Source organism: Bufo bufo, chromosome 2 (assembly GCF_905171765.1).
Source record: "Bufo bufo chromosome 2, aBufBuf1.1, whole genome shotgun sequence".
NCBI classification, from domain to species: Eukaryota; Metazoa; Chordata; class Amphibia; order Anura; family Bufonidae; genus Bufo; species Bufo bufo.
Genome location: NC_053390.1, coordinates 579602691 through 579620779, shown reverse-complemented (window position 1 = coordinate 579620779; position 18089 = coordinate 579602691). Strand labels below are relative to the sequence as shown.

At 43.5% G+C, this 18089-nt stretch overlaps 1 protein-coding gene across 1 annotated transcript in view; it reads right to left on the bottom strand.

The window, feature by feature from the left end:
* NFKB1 (nuclear factor kappa B subunit 1) overlaps positions 1–16668 on the bottom strand; it is a 139322-nt gene extending 122654 nt beyond the window's left edge. Inside the window, exon 1 of the mRNA XM_040418220.1 lies at positions 16500–16668. The gene's annotated coding sequence lies outside the window, so the exon portion shown is untranslated. The remainder of the gene's footprint in view (positions 1–16499) is intronic.
* Positions 16669–18089: the final 1421 nt, after the last annotated feature.

Below are 18089 nucleotides of genomic sequence, written 5' to 3'. Positions count from 1 at the left end.
AACAGGTAGGCCATCTTGCGGTATTCATGTTTTTTTATGTATATTCTTTGGACATGGTGACACTTGACATGTGGAAGATCTTTTTGGGAGTAGTAGCAGCATAGGTCAGGTGATTCTGGCACCCTTATCTGTTGTTTTCCTTTTATCATTACCATTATATTGTTATATATTGTGTATATGAATTTTTATGCAATAAAGTGGATATATTTTTGACTATAGTGAGTATGTTTATGTTGTCTATAGGTATATGTTCTGGTGACTATACATACCCTGATTTGTTGTTGTATTGAGGCCTGTTTAGGTTTTATCCTAAGAATAGGCCTACTCAGAGTGTAAAGGGAATCTGTCATCTCTGAAACTACCCAAACTAGAGGAGGCGAGGCGGTACAGTGTAAATGATGCAGAGTTTGATTCTGTAATTTGTATCTTCATACTTCATACTTGCAATCCAACTCTGTGCTCCTACAAACCAGCTGTGAAATGCATTGAGAGGACTCCTGAGCTCATGCACACAATGGTACAAGCCGGTGCCCGCCGGATCCGCCGATCTGGATGTGACTGAAAGCCTTTGTGAGATGCATCCGGATGCGGATCCGTCTCACAAATGCATTGTAAGAACGAATCCATCTCTCCGCTTGTCATGTGGACGGACGGATCCGTCTTGCATCTTTTTACACATTTGTACCAGTCAGTTTTTTTCGCCGGAGATAAAACCGTAGCATGCTACGGTTTTATCTTTTGCCTGATCAGTCAAAACGACTGAACTGAAAACATCCTGATGCATCCTGAACGGATTACTCTCCATTCAGAATGCATGGGGACATACCTGATCAGTTCTTTTCCGGTATAGAGCCCCTGTGACGGAACTCTATGCCGGAAAAGAAAAACGCAAGTGTGAAAGTAGCCTAAAATATTAAGTTTAAATCCCCCCTTTCTCAATTTTACATATAAAATATAAACAATAAATAAATAAACATATTACATATCGCTGCGTCCGAAAAGTCCAAACTATTAAATTATTTAAAAATATCTGCTATGCGGTGAGCGCCGTAACAGAAATAAATACATAAAAACCATGCGATTCGCCATTTTTTAGTCACCCCAAAAAATAGGAAAGGACTGTTCTATTATGGGCCGAACGTTTCATAAAATGCGAAATGCACGCAGCTTTTTTTTGTGTGGTATTGAGTATCGCAATACTTTATTATGGTGACGAAAGAGAATCAAAATTTTAGTATCGAAACAACCCTACGCCGATCTGATCGGCGTAGCGTTGTCACGATACCAAAATTTTCATTCAGTTTCGATTTGGCGACTAAAAATTGAATTTGGCTCCTAAATTTTTCAGTTCAGGAGCCAATGGCTACTAGGTATTTTTTTTTTGTCTGGAGCACTGGAGGGGCCTGAATGTATTTCTGGAGCGTAATAATATTACAGGGTATAGCTACTAGAGAGGGGTCGTTGATCCAGGGAGTTAGGCCTAGTTCACACGATCATATGGCTTTTATAGTTTTTTGCGGTCCATTTTTCACGGATCCGTCGTTCCGTTTTTGAGTTCCGTTGTATTTCCGTTTCCTTTCCGTTTTTCCGTTCCGTTTTTCTGTATGCCCTGAACAGTATACAGTAATTACATAGAAAAAATTGGGCTGGGCATAACATTTTCAATAGATGGTTCAGCAAAAACGGAACGGATACGGAACACATACGGATGCATTTCCGTATGTGTTCGGTTTTTTTTGCGGACCCATTTACTTGAATGGTGCCACGGAACGTGATTTGCGGGCAATAATAGGACATGTTCTATCTTTCAACGGAACGGAAAAACTGAAATACGGAAACGGAATGCATACGGAACACATTCAGTTTTTTTGCGGAACCATTGAAATGAATGATTCCGTATACGGAACACAAAAAGACGGCCCGTACACTCCTAAAAAAAACGTTCGTGTGAACTAGGCCTAAGGCCCCTTTCACACGGGCGAGTATTCCGCGCGGATGCGATGCATGAGTTGAACGCATTGCACCCGCACTGAATCCCGACCCATTCATTTCTATGGGGCTGTTCACATGAGTGGTGATTTTCACGCATCACTTGTGTGTTGCGTGAAAATCGCAGCATGCTCTATATTCTGCGTCATAGAAGTGAATGGGGTTGCGTGAAAATCGCAAGCATCAGCAAGCAAGTGCGGATGCGGTGCGATTTTCATGCACGGTTGCTAGGAGACCATCGGGATGGAGACAGAATGCGTAGTAAAATAGCGCTGGAGGGGTTAAAAAAAATAAAAAAATATTTAACTCACCTTAATCCACTTGATCACACTGCCGGCATCTCCTTCTGTCTCCTTCTTTGCTGATTGTAGGAACAGGACCTGTGGTGACGTCACTCCGGTCATCACATGATCTTTTACCATGGTGATGGATCATGTGATGGACCATGTGATGACCACAGGTCCTGTTCCTACAATCAGCAAAGAAGGAGACAGAAGGAGATGCCTGGCTGCGCGAGCAAGTGGATTAAGGTGAGTTAAATTTTTATTTTTATTTTTTTTAACCCCTCCAGCGCTATTGTACTATGCATTCTGTATTCAGAATGCTATTATTTTCCCTTATAACCATGTTATAAGGGAAAATAATACAATCTACAGAACACCGATCCCAAGCCCGAACTTCTGTGAAGAAGTTCGGGTTTGGGTACCAAACATGCGCGATTTTTCTCACGCGAGTGCAAAACGCATTACAATGTTTTGCACTCGCGCGGAAAAATCGCGCATGTTCCCGCAACGCACCCGCACATTTTCCCACAACGCCCGCGTGAAACCAGCCTAACAGAAAAAACTGTCACTGGTGATGGCACAATAAAGAGGTTTATAAAGAAAAATGTATGAAATTACGAGTGGATCACAATGGTGCCTGTGGTATGATATATCCGGCACGACATGCTAGGCATATAATGAACATGTCTGTTCCTTGTGCCACCTCATGGCTGGCTATTGATACAGTTCACTGCTCCCCCAGGCCGAGATGGCCATATCAGCCAAAGGTACAAAATCCAAATGCATAGCTATTAGGCATGAGCAAAGCCAGCTTTCGATCCTAGATCCGAAGTCGCTTCGCTCAAAACTTCAGATCAAAATGTACGGCCTCCGACGAGGCAAAGTCACTTATTCCCTCGAGAGACTTCAGTGAGTAACTTTAGTATTTAATTTTTAAACTGGAAAACCATTTTAAAACTAGGATCCAAACTTGGCTTCGGTTGCGAGGTACCAGTCTGAACCAAAGCCGAGTTCGGATCCAAGTTTTAAAATGGTTTTCCAGTTTAAAAATCCAATACCGAAGTTATTCACCGAAGTCTCAAATAACGGACTTCCCCCTGCCAGAGGCCATACATTTTAATGCTGCACGGAGACGCATCTGAAGTTTTGAGCGAAGTGACTTCGGATCTAAGATCCAAAGCTTCTCTCATCCCTAATAGCTATCTTTACTGAAGAATTAACCAAACAAGCTTGGCTCTGAATGTGCCATACATAGATGGTAAAGCCTGTTTAAAGGGGTTTTCCAGGACTTAACATTGATGGATTATCCTCAGGTAGCTTTTATTAGCTACAATTAAAGCCTACCAATAATACTATTGATCAGATACAGTAGGTCAAACCCCAATATGACACCTTTACTGGTGGTAATCCAGGGTCTACACTGTAGCCTTCAAACTGTGCCAACAAGGACACGAGGCTAAATGCATTCCTTAAACCCTTCAGGACCTTGCAATTATCCGTTTTTCACTCCCTGCCTTCCAGGAGCCATAACTTTTTAATTTTTCCGTTCACATAGCCGTATGGGGCTTGTTTTTTGCAGGACAGGTCGTAATATTAAACGGCACCATTTACTATTGCATACAATGTAGTGGAAAGCTGGAAAAAGAATTCCAAAATGGGTGGAATTGGAAAAAGAAGCTGCAATTCTGCCATAGCTTTATTGGTTTCGTTTTTACCAGTTCCCTACGCGGTAAAACCGACCCAAGCCCTTCATTTTCTGGGTCAGTACAATAAAAATGATACTACATTTTGTATAGTTTTTCTCGTGTTTTAATAATGAAAAAATTTTAAAAAAAAGTTTTCTTTTCCTAGCCATATTCTGACCCCTATAACGTCTTTAAAGGGGGACAGTCCCGCCGATCATCTGATTGAAGAGAAGGCCGTGCTGACTTCCCTGTATTGTTTACCTGCTCGCCGTCGACATTGCAGAGGTGAGGAGGCTCGTTCCTATATACTTGAATAGGAATTTTTTCTTTCTTTTTTTTTACTGTTATGCCGTTTGCTCCCAGATGACCACACCATGTGAGGCATTAACTGTCTGTAATTGGCATTATCGCCAATCACAGTCATTAGCCCTGGACCTCTGCTGTTTAAAACAGCAGAAACTCAGCAGTTACTGCAGCAGCTCCACTCTCGGGAGGCAGGCCTCTTCAACTGTAGATCCAGGAGGTCCGAAAAGGGTTAAAGGGGCTGTGCAGCAGTTTATTTTGGAGCTAAGGATAGGTCATCAATATCTGATCGACTGGGGTCCGACTCCCGGTATCCCCGCAAATTAGCTTAAAGGGAACCTGTCACTGGGATTTTGTGTATAGAGCTGAGGACATGAGTTGCTAGATGGCCGCTAGCACATCCGCAATACCCAGTCCCCATAGCTCTGTGTGCTTTTATTGTGTAAAAAAAAGATTTGATACATATGCAAATTAACATAAAAGAGTCATATCTTGTGTGACCAGAGAAGTCATATTTTCAAGCTCTGACTCATCTCAGGTTAATTTGCATATGTATCAAATCGGTTTTTATACACAATAAAAGCACACAGAGCTATGGGGACTGGGTATTGTGGATGTGCTAGCGACCATCTAGCAACTCATGTCCTCAGCTCTATACACAGCTCTATACATCAAGCACTGTGCAGTGTTCAACACTGTGATTGACACTAGTCTTAACCCCTTCTATCCCAGGCCAGTTTTCACCTTAACCACCTCAGCCCCCAGTGCTTAAACACCCTGAAAGACCAGGCCACTTTTTACACTTCTGACCTACACTACTTTCACCGTTTATTGCTCGGTCATGCAACTTACCACCCAAATGAATTTTACCTCCTTTTCTTCTCACTAATAGAGATTTCATTTGGTGGTATTTCATTGCTGCTGACATTTTTACTTTTTTTTGTTATTAATCGAAATTTAATGATTTTTTTGCAAAAAAATGACATTTTTCACTTTCAGTTGTGAAATTTTGCAAAAAAAACGAGATCCATATATAAATTTTGCTCTAAATTTATTGTTCTACATGTCTTTGATAAAAAAAAAATGTTTGGGTAAAAAAAAAATGGTTTGGGTAAAAGTTATAGCGTTTACAAACTAAGGTACAAAAATGTGAATTTCCGCTTTTTGAAGCAGCTCTGACTTTCTGAGCACCTGTCATGTTTCCTGAGGTTCTACAATGCCCAGACAGTACAAACACCCCACAAATGACCCCATTTCGGAAAGTACACACCCTAAGGTATTCTCTGATGGGCATAGTGAGTTCATAGAACTTTTTATTTTTTGTCACAAGTTAGCGGAAAATGATGATTTTTTTTTTTTTGATTTTTTTTCTTACAAAGTCTCATATTCCACTAACTTGTGACAAAAAATAAAAAGTTATATGAACTCACTATGCCCATCACGAAATACCTTGGGGTCTCTTCTTTCCAAAATGGGGTCACTTGTGGGGTAGTTATACTGCCCTGGCATTCTAGGGGCCCAAATGTGTGGTAAGGAGTTTGAAATCAAATTCTGTAAAAAATGACCAGGGAAATCCGAAAGGTGCTCTTTGGAATATGGGCCCCTTTGCCCACCTAGGCTGCAAAAAAGTGTCACACATCTGGTATCTCTGTATTCAGGAGAAGTTGAGGAATGTGTTTTGGGGTGTCTTTTTACATATACCCATGCTGGGTGAGATAAATATCTTGGTCAAATGCCAACTTTGTATAAAAAAATGGGAAAAGTTGTCTTTTGCCAAGATATTTCTCTCACCCAGCATGGGTATATGTAAAATGACACCCCAAAACACATTCCCCAACTTCTCCTGAGTACGGAGATACCAGATGTGTGACACTTTTTTGCAGCCTAGGTGGGCAAAGGGGCCCATATTCCAAAGAGCACCTTTCGGATTTCACTGGTCATTTTTTACAGAATTTGATTTCAAACTCCTTACCACACATTTGGGCCCCTAGAATGCCAGGGCAGTATAACTACCCCACAAGTGACCCCATTTTGGAAAGAAGACACCCCACGGTATTCGCTGATGGGCATAGTGAGTTCATGGAAGTTTTTATTTTTTGTCACAAGTTAGTGGAATATGAGACTTTGTATGAAAAAAAAAAAAAAATCATCATTTTCCACTAATTTGTGACAAAAAAAAATAAAATTCTAGGAACTCGCCATGCCCCTCACGGAATACCTTGGGGTGTCTTCTTTCCAAAATGGGGTCACTTGTGGGGTAGTTATACTGCCCTGGCATTCTAGGGGCCCAAATGTGTGGTAAGGAGTTTGAAATCAAATTCTGTAAAAAATGACCAGTGAAATCCGAAAGGTGCTCTTTGGAATATGGGCCCCTTTGCCCACCTAGGCTGCAAAAAAGTGTCACACATCTGGTATCTCTGTATTCAGGAGAAGTTGAGGAATGTGTTTTGGGGTGTCTTTTTACATATACCCATGCTGGGTGAGATAAATATCTTGGTCAAATGCCAACTTTGTATAAAAAAATGGGAAAAGTTGTCTTTTGCCAAGATATTTCTCTCACCCAGCATGGGTATATGTAAAATGACACCCCAAAACACATTCCCCAACTTCTCCTGAGTACGGAGATACCAGATGTGTGACACTTTTTTGCAGCCTAGGTGGGCAAAGGGGCCCATATTCCAAAGAGCACCTTTCGGATTTCACTGGTCATTTTTTACAGAATTTGATTTCAAACTCCTTACCACACATTTGGGCCCCTAGAATGCCAGGGCAGTATAACTACCCCACAAGTGACCCCATTTTGGAAAGAAGAGACCCCACGGTATTCGCTGATGGGCATAGTGAGTTCATGGAAGTTTTTATTTTTTGTCACAAGTTAGTGGAATATGAGACTTTGTATGAAAAAAAAAATAAAATCATCATTTTACACTAACTTGTGACAAAAAATAAAAAATTCTAGGAACTCGCCATGCCCCTCACGGAATACCTTGGGGTGTCTTCTTTCCAAAATGGGGTCACTTGTGGGGTAGTTATACTGCCCTGGCATTTTCCAGGGGCCCTAATGTGTGGTAAGTAGGTAAATGACCTGTGAAATCCTAAAGGTGCTCTTTGGAATGTGGGCCCCTTTGCCCACCTAGGCTGCAAAAAAGTGTCACACATCTGGTATCTCCGTATTCAGGAGACGTTGGGGAATGTGTTATGGGGTGTCTTTTTACATATACCCATGCTGGGTGAAAGAAATATCTCGGCAAAAGACAACTTTTCCCATTTTTTTTATACAAAGTTGGCATTTGACCAAGATATTTATCTCACCCAGCATGGGTATATGTAAAATGACACCCCAAAACACATTCCCCAACTTCTCCTGAGTACGGCGATACCACATGTGTGACACTTTTTTGCAGCCTAGATGCGCAAAGGGGCCCACATTCATTTTATGAGGGCATTTTTAGACATTTGGATCCCAGACTTCTTCTTACGCTTTAGGACCCCTAGAATGCCAAGGCAGTATAAATACCCCACATGTGACCCCATTTTGGAAAGAAGACACCCCAAGGTATTCAATGAGGGGCATGGCGAGTTCATAGAATTTTTTTTTTTTGGGCACAAGTTAGCAGAAATTGATATTTATTTATTTTTTCTCACAAAGTCTCCCTTTCCGCTAACTTGGGACAAAAATTTCAATCTTTCATGGACTCAATATGCCCCTCACGGAATACCTTGGGGTGTCTTCTTTCCGAAATGGGGTCACATGTGGGGTATTTATACTGCCCTGGCATTCTAGGGGCCCTAAAGCGTGAGAAGAAATCTGGAATATAAATGTCTAAAAATTTTTACGCATTTGCATTCCGTGAGGGGTATGGGGAGTTCATGTGAGATTTTATTTTTTGACACAAGTTAGTGAAATATGAGACTTTGTAAGAAAAAAAATAATAATTTCCGCTAACTTGGGCCAAAAAAATGTCTGAATGGAGCCTTACAGGGGGGTGATCAATGACAGGGGGGTGATCAATGACAGGGGGGTGATCAATGACAGGGGGGTGATCAGAGAGTCAATATGGGGTGATCACCCCCCTGTCATTGATCACCCCCCTGTAAGGCTCCATTCAGATGTTCGTATGTGTTTTGCGGATCCCATCCATGTATCCGTGGATCCGTAAAAATCATACGGACATCTGAATGCAGCATGACAGGGGGGGGTGATCAATGACAGGGGGGTGATCAGGGAGTCTATATGGGGTGATCACCCCCCCCTGGAAGGCTCCAGGGAGACGCATGTATGTGTTTTGCGGATCCGATCCATCTATCAGTGGATCCGTAAAAATCATGCGGACATCTGAATGGAGCTTTACAGGGAGTTGATCAATGACAGGGGTGTAATCAATGACAGGGGGGTGATCAGGGAGTCTATATGGGGTGATAACCACAGTCATTGATCACGCCCCTGTAAGGCTTCATTCAGACGCCCGTATGCGTTTTGCGGATCCGATCCATCTATCAGTGGATTAGTAAAAATCATGCGGACATCTGAATGGAGCTTTACAGGGGGTTGATCAATGACAGGGGTGTAATCAATGACAGGGGGGTGATCAGGGAGTCTATATGGGGTGATCACCACAGTCATTGATCACGCCCCTGTAAGGCTTCATTCAGACAACCCGTATGCGTTTTGCGGATCCGATCTATCTATCAGTGGATCCGTAAAAATCATGCGGACATCTGAATGGAGCTTTACAGGGGGTTGATCAATGACAGGGGTGTAATCAATGACAGGGGGGTGATCAGGGAGTCTATATGGGGTGATCACCACAGTCATTGATCACGCCCCTGTAAGGCTTCATTCAGACGTCCGTATGCGTTTTGCGGATCCGATCCATCTATCAGTGGATCCGTAAAAATCATGCGGACATCTGAATGGAGCTTTACAGGGGGTTGATCAATGACAGGGGGGTAATCAATGACAGGGGGGTGATCAGGGAGTCTATATGGGGTGATAACCACAGTCATTGATCACGCCCCTGTAAGGCTTCATTCAGACGTCCGTATGCGTTTTGCGGATCCGATCCATCTATCAGTGGATCCGTAAAAATCATGCGGACATCTGAATGGAGCTTTACAGGGGGTTGATCAATGACAGGGGTGTAATCAATGACAGGGGGGTGATCAGGGAGTCTATATGGGGTGATAACCACAGTCATTGATCACGCCCCTGTAAGGCTTCATTCAGACGTCCGTATGCGTTTTGCGGATCCGATCCATCTATCAGTGGATCCGTAAAAATCATGCGGACATCTGAATGGAGCTTTACAGGGGGTTGATCAATGACAGGGGGGTAATCAATGACAGGGGGGTGATCAGGGAGTCTATATGGGGTGATCAGGGGTGATCAAGGGTGAATAAGGGGTTAATAAGTGACAGGGGGGGGGGTGTAGTGTAGTGGTGCTTGGTGCAACATATTTACTGAGCTACCTGTGTCCTCTGGTGGTCGATCCAAACAAAGGGGACCACCAGAGGACCAGGTAGCAGGTATATTAGACGCTGTTATCAAAACAGCGTCTAATATACCTGTTAGGGGTTAAAAAAAACACATCTCCAGCCTGCCGGCGAACGATCGCCGCTGGCAGGCTGGAGATCCACTCTCTTACCTTCCGTTCCTGTGAACGCGCGCGCCTGTGTGCGCGCGTTCACAGGAAATCTCGCGTCTCGCGAGAGGACGCGCCGGCGCGTCCACCCAGCAGAGCAGGGCCGCCGCAAAGACGCAATCCTGCGTACGGCGGTCCTGAGGAGGTTAAAGAGCTTCTGTCACCCCCCAAAACTCATTTTTAATTTTTGGGCATATTAAAATCCTTATTGTACGACTATTCCCTATATAGTGCTCTTACCTTGTTCTGTGCGCAGGCGCACTTAGGAAGTGCTGAGGAAGTGAGCGTCCTTCTCTCAGAGCGCCTGCGCCGAATGAAGACACGTAAGGCGCAGGCGCGGGATTTGAATTGCAGACAGGGCCAGCCAAAGGAGGAGAGCGCTCGCTGGCCCTGTCAATCAACTGGAGGAGGGGGCGTTTTTTTAAAAGGAGGATGCGGCGGCTAGCAGCAAGTAGACGCCCTACTTGCTGGTAGTGAAGTCATTTGCATATTTTAAAAGCTCGATTTTTAATGAAACGAAGCCACAGAACAAGGTAAGAAGAGCCCTATATAGGGAATAGTCGTACAATAAGGATTTTAATATGCCCAAAAATTAAAAATGAGTTTTGGGGGTGACAGAAGCCCTTTAAAGACTGAGCCATTTTTTGCAAATCTGACATGTGTCACTTTATGTGGTGAAAACTCTGGAACGCTTTTACTTATCCAAGCCATTCTGAGATTGTTTTCTCGTTACACATTGTACTTCATGACAGTGGTAAATTTGAGTCGATATATTTCACCTTTATTTATTATTTTTACCAAGAATTTGCCGTTTTGGCGGCTCGGATGCGGACCCATTCACTTCAAAACGGACAAGAATAGGCAGTTATATCAATGGCCGCCCGTTCCGTTCCACAAATTGCGGAAGGCACACGGGCGGCTTCCGTTTTTTGCGGATCCGCGGTTTGCGGACCACAAAAAATGGCACGGTCGTGTGCATGTAGCCTAAGACAAATAGTGATACCTCATAAAATATTTATTACTTTACATTCCTCATATGTCTACTTTATGTTGGCATCATTTTGTAAATGTCATTTTAGGTTTTTTTTGGATGTTAGATGGAGTACAATTTTAGATGCAATTTTTTAAATTTTTAAGAAAATTTCCAAAACCCCCCTTTCAAAGGACCGATTTAGTTATGATGTCACTGTTGGGCTTACATAGTAGAAACCACCAATAAATGATCCAAATGAAAAAACTACACCCCTCAAGTTATCCAAATATGAGTTTACAAACTCTTGTTAACCCTTTAGGTGTTACACAAAAATTAAAGGAAAGTAGAGGAGAAATTTCAAACTTTCACTTCTTTTTGCAGATTTTCCATTTAAATCCATTTTTTCTGGTAAGGCAGGAAGGGTTACCAGCAAAACAAAGCTCAATATTTATTACCTTGATTCTGCCGTTTACAGGAACACCCCATATGTGGTTGTAAACTGATGTATGGGCACACGGCAGGACGCAGAAGGGAAGGAGCAACATATGGATTTTGGAGGGCAGATTTCACTGGGATAATTTTAAGTTGCCAGGTCACATTTGAAGACCTCCTGATGCACCCCTACAGTAGAAACTCACAATTTTGGAAACTATGGGATAAGGTGACAGTTTTATTGGTACTATTTTGGGGTACATATGATTTTTGATCGCTCGATATTACGCTTTTTGTGAGGCAAAGGTAACCAAAAAAATTTCTGTTTTGGCACAGTTTTTGCTTTTATTTTAGATCATGTGATTTTTTATAGAAAAGGTCATTACAGATGAAGAGATACCTAATATGTTTATTTTGTATTTTATTTATTTCAGTTTTACACAATAAAAAGCATTTTTGAAAAAAATTTATGTTTCTGTGTCTCCATTTTCTGAAAGCCATATTTGTTTTTATTTTTCTGCCAATCATCTTGTGCAGGGGCTTATTTTTTTGCAGGAAGAGTTGATGTTTTTATTGGTACTGTTTTGGGTACATTATTACACTTTTTAGGACAAGCTGACCAAAAAATGGCACAGTTTTTCATTTATATATTTTTTACGGCTTTCGCCTAAGGGGATAGGTCATGTGATATATTTATAGAGCTGCTCGTTACGGATGCGGCGATATCTAATATGTCTATTTTTTTAAATAAAATAATGTCTATTTTTTATAAAAAAATTAATAAAAAAAATAGCTTGATGAATCGCTCCATTTACTGTAAACTTTGATTTATTTTTGTCCTAGTACATGGACTTTAACATTTCAGGTTCTGATAGTACATTGCTATATTTTACTACACTAAAACTATCAGTTTCACACTGACAGTGTGCCTGTGAGACCCAGCCTCGGGGCTTGTGTGCCTGTGAGACCCAGCCTCGGGGCTTTAGTAGTTGGCAGCCTACGGCCCCCTGTCACTGCAGTGCAGGGGGCCGATGGAGATGGAGAGGTAGAGGAAGCCCCCTCCCTCTGCAATCCTCTGATATGCCACGGTCGGATATAAGGGGTTAATCCGCCGGCATCAGCGTTTACAGCGATGCTGGCGGATACAGCAGGGTAGTACAGAAGAGAGAAAGAAAAGCAGAGTGTGTCAATCAACCAGATTTCCCCTTTTGGTAAATCACCTCCAAGGCAATCGTGAGTGAAGAGCACAGGAGGGCGCCAGAGATCGGACTAAGGCTTGGAAGAGGAAAGAGTGGTTTAGAGGAGAGGAAAAGGAGCAGGCTGCCAGGGTTGGTTATCAGTGTGAAGTATAGATACTATCACAATTAATGGTGCAATTAAAAACAAGAAAAAATAACAACCATAACCACCGAGAAGGTGTCCGGCGCCACACACCTCTGTTGATATCAGCTATTTCATTCGTTTTTTTAGCGGATACAGCAAAAAACTGGCAGTCACAGCTGAGCCCCTGCATTGATCAGGCGCCCACAGCCCGCCCGATTATCAGGATGTACTAGAACGTCAATTTGCGAGTAGTCACTACCCGCTGTGACGTACTGGTACGTCATATGTCGCCAAGGGGTTAATTATAGACAGGGCCCCGTACATGCAGCCCAATTCCTAGCCTGACCGGCACTCAGAAAAGTTCCCTGCGTGTGTCCCTATTTCACACGGTCTCTGCCTAAATATTAGATCACCACTCACTACATATATGGGGTCATTTATCAAACTGGTGTCAAGTAGAACTGGCTTAGTTGCCCATAGCAACCAATCAGATTCCACCTTTTCATTTTGGAAGGCTCCTTTGGAAAATGAAAGGTGGAATCTGATTGGTTGCTATGGGCAACTAAGCCAGTTCTACTTTACACCAGTTTGATAAAAGACCCCAATAGTTTTTTAGTCCCCTAAGAGGAGTTTTACAGCAGCCCCTTATATAAGTGGACCACCGATCAATTCACTTCTCTAAGACCTCCCTGTATGACGCTCGGCTATCAGTGGTCATGCATGTGCACCACCGTTTCATTCACACAAGGGACACTATTCTCATGATTGGTTGGGGTGTGACGATACACTTCCCACCACGTACATCAGGATGTGGGACCCCTTCAGCAAACGTACAAGTATGCGATAATTCAGTAACAGGGTTTTATGCCTTTTTTATGTACATTTGTACAGGTGTTTCACATACATTTTTGCCATTCTATTGAGAAGCCTGAGGAGAAGAACCCCCATAGAAACAAACTTTCTTCAGGATGCTGCGTTTTTATAAAACACTTCTGAAACCACATGGACCAAACACTTTTACCTCATGAACCAAAAACTCTCAAGTAACATCTGGCCACCACATTTTAGCCCAAAAATGATAAAAACCTGCCCTTAAAAACGCACCTAAAATACTATGAGAGATATTTATCAAAACTGGTGTTGAGGAAAACTGGCTTAGTTGCCCACAGCAACCAATCAGATTCCACCTTTCATTTTGCACAGGAGCTCTGAAAAATGAAAGGCGGAATCTAATTGGTTGCTATGGGCAACTAAGCCAGTTTTCCTTTACACGAGTTTTAATAAATCTCCCCCTATGTTCTATGAGCAATGACCCTGCATCTGGGTTTCCATCACTTTTGACAGCAAGAATAGTGGAACCCCAAAGATGCCAAGGGGGGTAATGAAAATAGAAGAAGGGACAGAATGGGTTAAAAATATAAACAAATCATTAATAACCTGATCGATCCCCACTACTGCCAATCCTGGTCCTGGCCCAAATTCAACACACAGCAGTGACCCGCCGCTGTCATTGGCAGTAAACCTATGTCTCGAGCCTATGACCAGGAAGAGGAGAGCAAGGAGGACAGGAGCAGCTAGGGACCGGAGTATTGATAATCTTTTTAATTGTTAACCCATTCTGGCCCTTATTTTTCCCTGGCAAACTCCTTAAAGTCATTGAGGTCCATCAGGATTTGCTGGTATCTGGAAACACTGTTATGGCTCAGTTAATGCTGGTGTCAAAAATCAACATCATCGTCATTCCTTTTTTATATTATATATATATTTTTTATCATGCTGCATTCCAAATATCAACTTTTGCCCCGAACAGGAGCATGTCTATATGAAGTCCCATTAAAATCAGCTGGATCCTAGGGTTATATTAACAACTGCGTCAGTGCCTCCATACGACAGCTCTATTCCCACTGACAAAACCACCTTGATGGGACTCCATTATAAGCCAATGGGATCTGCTGAAATTGAGGTGAGAATGACTTTTTTTGCTATTTTATGACATTTACTGCTGCTGTCCAAGATTTCATTTATCACGGGTCATCCATTTCCAAGCAGGTTTCGATAATTTTGTTTTTACAGAAGTGGACGGCATTAAAGGGGTACCAGTGAGTGTCACCCAACTGGGAAAGCCACCGATCAGGACAATGGGGACCCTGCTGGGCCCCTGAAATGCACTGCCACTGCTGCAGCAGACAGCCAAGTGCAGCCCTCAGCTATATCCGCGGGGGACCTGTGCTCCCATTCTCATAATTATTGGTGCTCCTTCCACTGATCTAAGAATTATTCCCTAAGCTGTGTTTAGGGGATAACATAAAATTACAAGGATATATTCACCGCTGCCGATTTTATATATTTCTCAACTGTTCCAACGTGCAAAAAAAACCATAAACTTCCTTCAGAAACAATCTGATTAAGGCCTAGTTCACACTTCAGTCATTAGGTCAGTTATTTCCATCATTTAGGTCTCATGCACACGGCCGTTGTGTGTTTTGCGGTCCGCAAAACACGGATGGCGTCCGCGTGCGTTCCGCAATTTAATATAACTGCCTATTCTTGTCCGCAAAGTGCGAACAAGAATAGAACATGTTATATTTTTTTGGGGGGACCACGGAACGGAGCAACGGATGCGGACAGCACACAGAGTGCAGCCCCATTGAAGTGAATGGGTCCGCATCCGAGCCGCCAAAACTGCGGCTCGGATGCGGACCAAAACAACGGCCGTGTGCATGAGGCCTTATTGTGAAAACCAGTAGTGAAGCCTACTCAGAGATAAGGTGTTATGTAAAGATCTGCTCCGGTTCTGTGGTTTTGACCCGCACCTGGTTTTGGTTCATAATAACTCACCAAATAACTAAAGCTTTAGGGCTCATGCACATGAACGTATTTTTTGTCTGCATCCGATCTGGTTGGATGCGGACCCTTTCACTTCAATGGGGCCACAAAAGATGCATCTATGTAGAACATTTCCTATTCTTGTCTGCATCACGGACAAGGATAGGACTGTTCTAATATGGGCCGGACGTTCCGGAAAATGCAGAACACACATGGCCGGTATCAATGTTTTGCAGACTGCAAAAAAACGGCTACAGCCATGTGCACGAGCCTTCACATCACATTTCATTTTACGTTCTTTTGATCCGTGAGAAGAACAGGGAAAAAATGCATCCGTTTTAGCCATTTCTGTCTGAGATCCGTTTTTTTGGGGGGATGGAAAACAAATCCTGCATGCAGGACTTTTTTCTGTCTAAAAAAAAAAAACGCACCTCAGACGGCAATAGCTAATATGGATGAAAGATGTGCGTAATGGGTCCTTAAAATACAGGATCTGTCTTTGTTTTTTTCTGTTCTTCTGACAGATCAGAAGGACGGAGAATGAAACGGTGATGTGAACGCAGTCTTACACGTAAAGGGTGGATTTTCATTTGCTGGAATTATTACCACAAATCTGCAACGTGAATAAAAACTGATTGAAAATTAAAATGCTTTGTCTGAGATGTGAACGGCCGGAAACGTAAGGATCGTAGCAGGTGACTATAGTAAGACCGCTGCACTTTCTACACTTATCTAATGAGGACATCTGAACACACATCTACCACACCACTGCTGCCCTCTGTCACTTCACACACAGCATGTGACATTCTAAGGAACAAGGACACCAGAACAAGTTCTACAAACCTAATATAAGAAGCCCTGGTCCAGCTTTCCCTGGCACTGGGCTCCCTGGACTCATCTCCTCTGTTCTTCCTCCATGTGCCCAGTGTTTGAGGAAGTGCCTGCACACTCTTCTGGTCCCTTGTGGACCTGACACAGTGCTAGACCCCAGCAGGACATGTTGGCTTCTCTGGTTCCTCAGCAGCAGGCTGGAGAGCCTTACCTGTCAGGAGCTCTGTCCACATCCAGCAGGGTGATGCACGCTCCAGGTCCCCTAGCTGGCCATTCTTGCCCTGAGTCTTCTTCTGGTGACCGAGCTCCTTTCAGTTTCCTTGTTTTCTCCGTGCTCTGGGCGGGTATTTGGGTGAGCTCATCACATCACTGATGGTTCCTCCTCCCTCCCAGGCTGGAGGTGTGTGGCTTCTGCTGTGAAGAAGTCGCTCTTGTTCTCACTTCCTGACTGGAAATTCCCATTTGGTGTCTGTGAAGTGAGAGGAGGACGATAAAGAGATGCCTCGCTGTCAATGGAGTCATGATGACAAGACGTCATGGGGATTTTAGATGTTGTGGTTTGACACATAAATGTCTATGAAGATGCCCTGTACTTTTTCAGGGCGCTTTCTACAAGCTTCTCATAGTCATCATCCAGGGATTGTATATTCAGAGTCCACATTAAGGGCTAATGCCCACGAACGTGTTTGTGATACACATTTTTTGCGGGTCAAATGCGGACCCATTCACTTCAATGGTGCTGCAAAGGATGGGCACGACATTTTGTTCCTCAAAATGCGGAAGGCACATGGACGGAACCGCAAAAACGGCAAGGGTTGTGTGCATGAGCCCTAAGGGTCCATTCACACGTCCGTAGAATGGGTCCAGAACGATTCCGGACCCATTCATTCTCTATGGGGCCAGAAGAGATGCGGACAGCACACAGTGTGCTATCCGCATTTCCGGAGCGCGTCCCCGATCTCCCGGTCCGCGGCTCCCGAAGAAAATAGAACATGTTCTATTCTTGTCCGCAATTGATAATCAAAGGGAATTTCCACCTCTGACTGGGTCTCATTGATCTGATCGGAGGCTAGGTAAGCCCTCTGCCGTCAGCCCTGGAGACCTAAAAAGGACGCCAGGACTTTTTAAAGGAAATAACCAACTTGACCCACAGCAGTGATCATACTTGCCTGTTCCCAGCCCTGGGTTCTGGCTCTGCAGCTCCTCTCTCGGCTTCAGTATTCTGATGACTGGGGCACGTGACTGCTGCAGCCAATCACAGAGCGCTGCGCTTAGGCTACTTTCACACTAGCGTTTTGGCTTGATCCGTCATGGGCTCTCACAAGCGGTCCAAAACGGATCAGTTTTGCCCTAATGAATTCTGAATGGAAAAGGTTCAGCTCAGAATGCATCAGTTTGCCTCCGTTCAGTGACGCCTACAGCGTTTTTCTGTCCGCCATGTGGTGCGGAGCAAGACAGATCTGTCCTGACACACAATGTAAGTCAATGGGGACGGATCCGTTTTCTCTGACACAATAGAAAATGGATCCGTCCCCCATTGACTTTCAATTGTGTTCAAGACGGATCCGTCATGGTTAGGGTCCATTCACACGTCCGTAGTATATTGCGGATCCGCAATACACCCGGACGGCATCCCCATAGAAATGCCTATTCTTGTCCGCAATTGCGGACAAGATTAGGATATGTTCTATTTTTTTCAAGGCCGCGGACCGGAAGATTGGCGGCGCACTCTGGAAATGCGGATGCGGACAGAACACTGTGTGCTGTCCGCATCCAACCCGTCCCCATAGAGAATGAATGG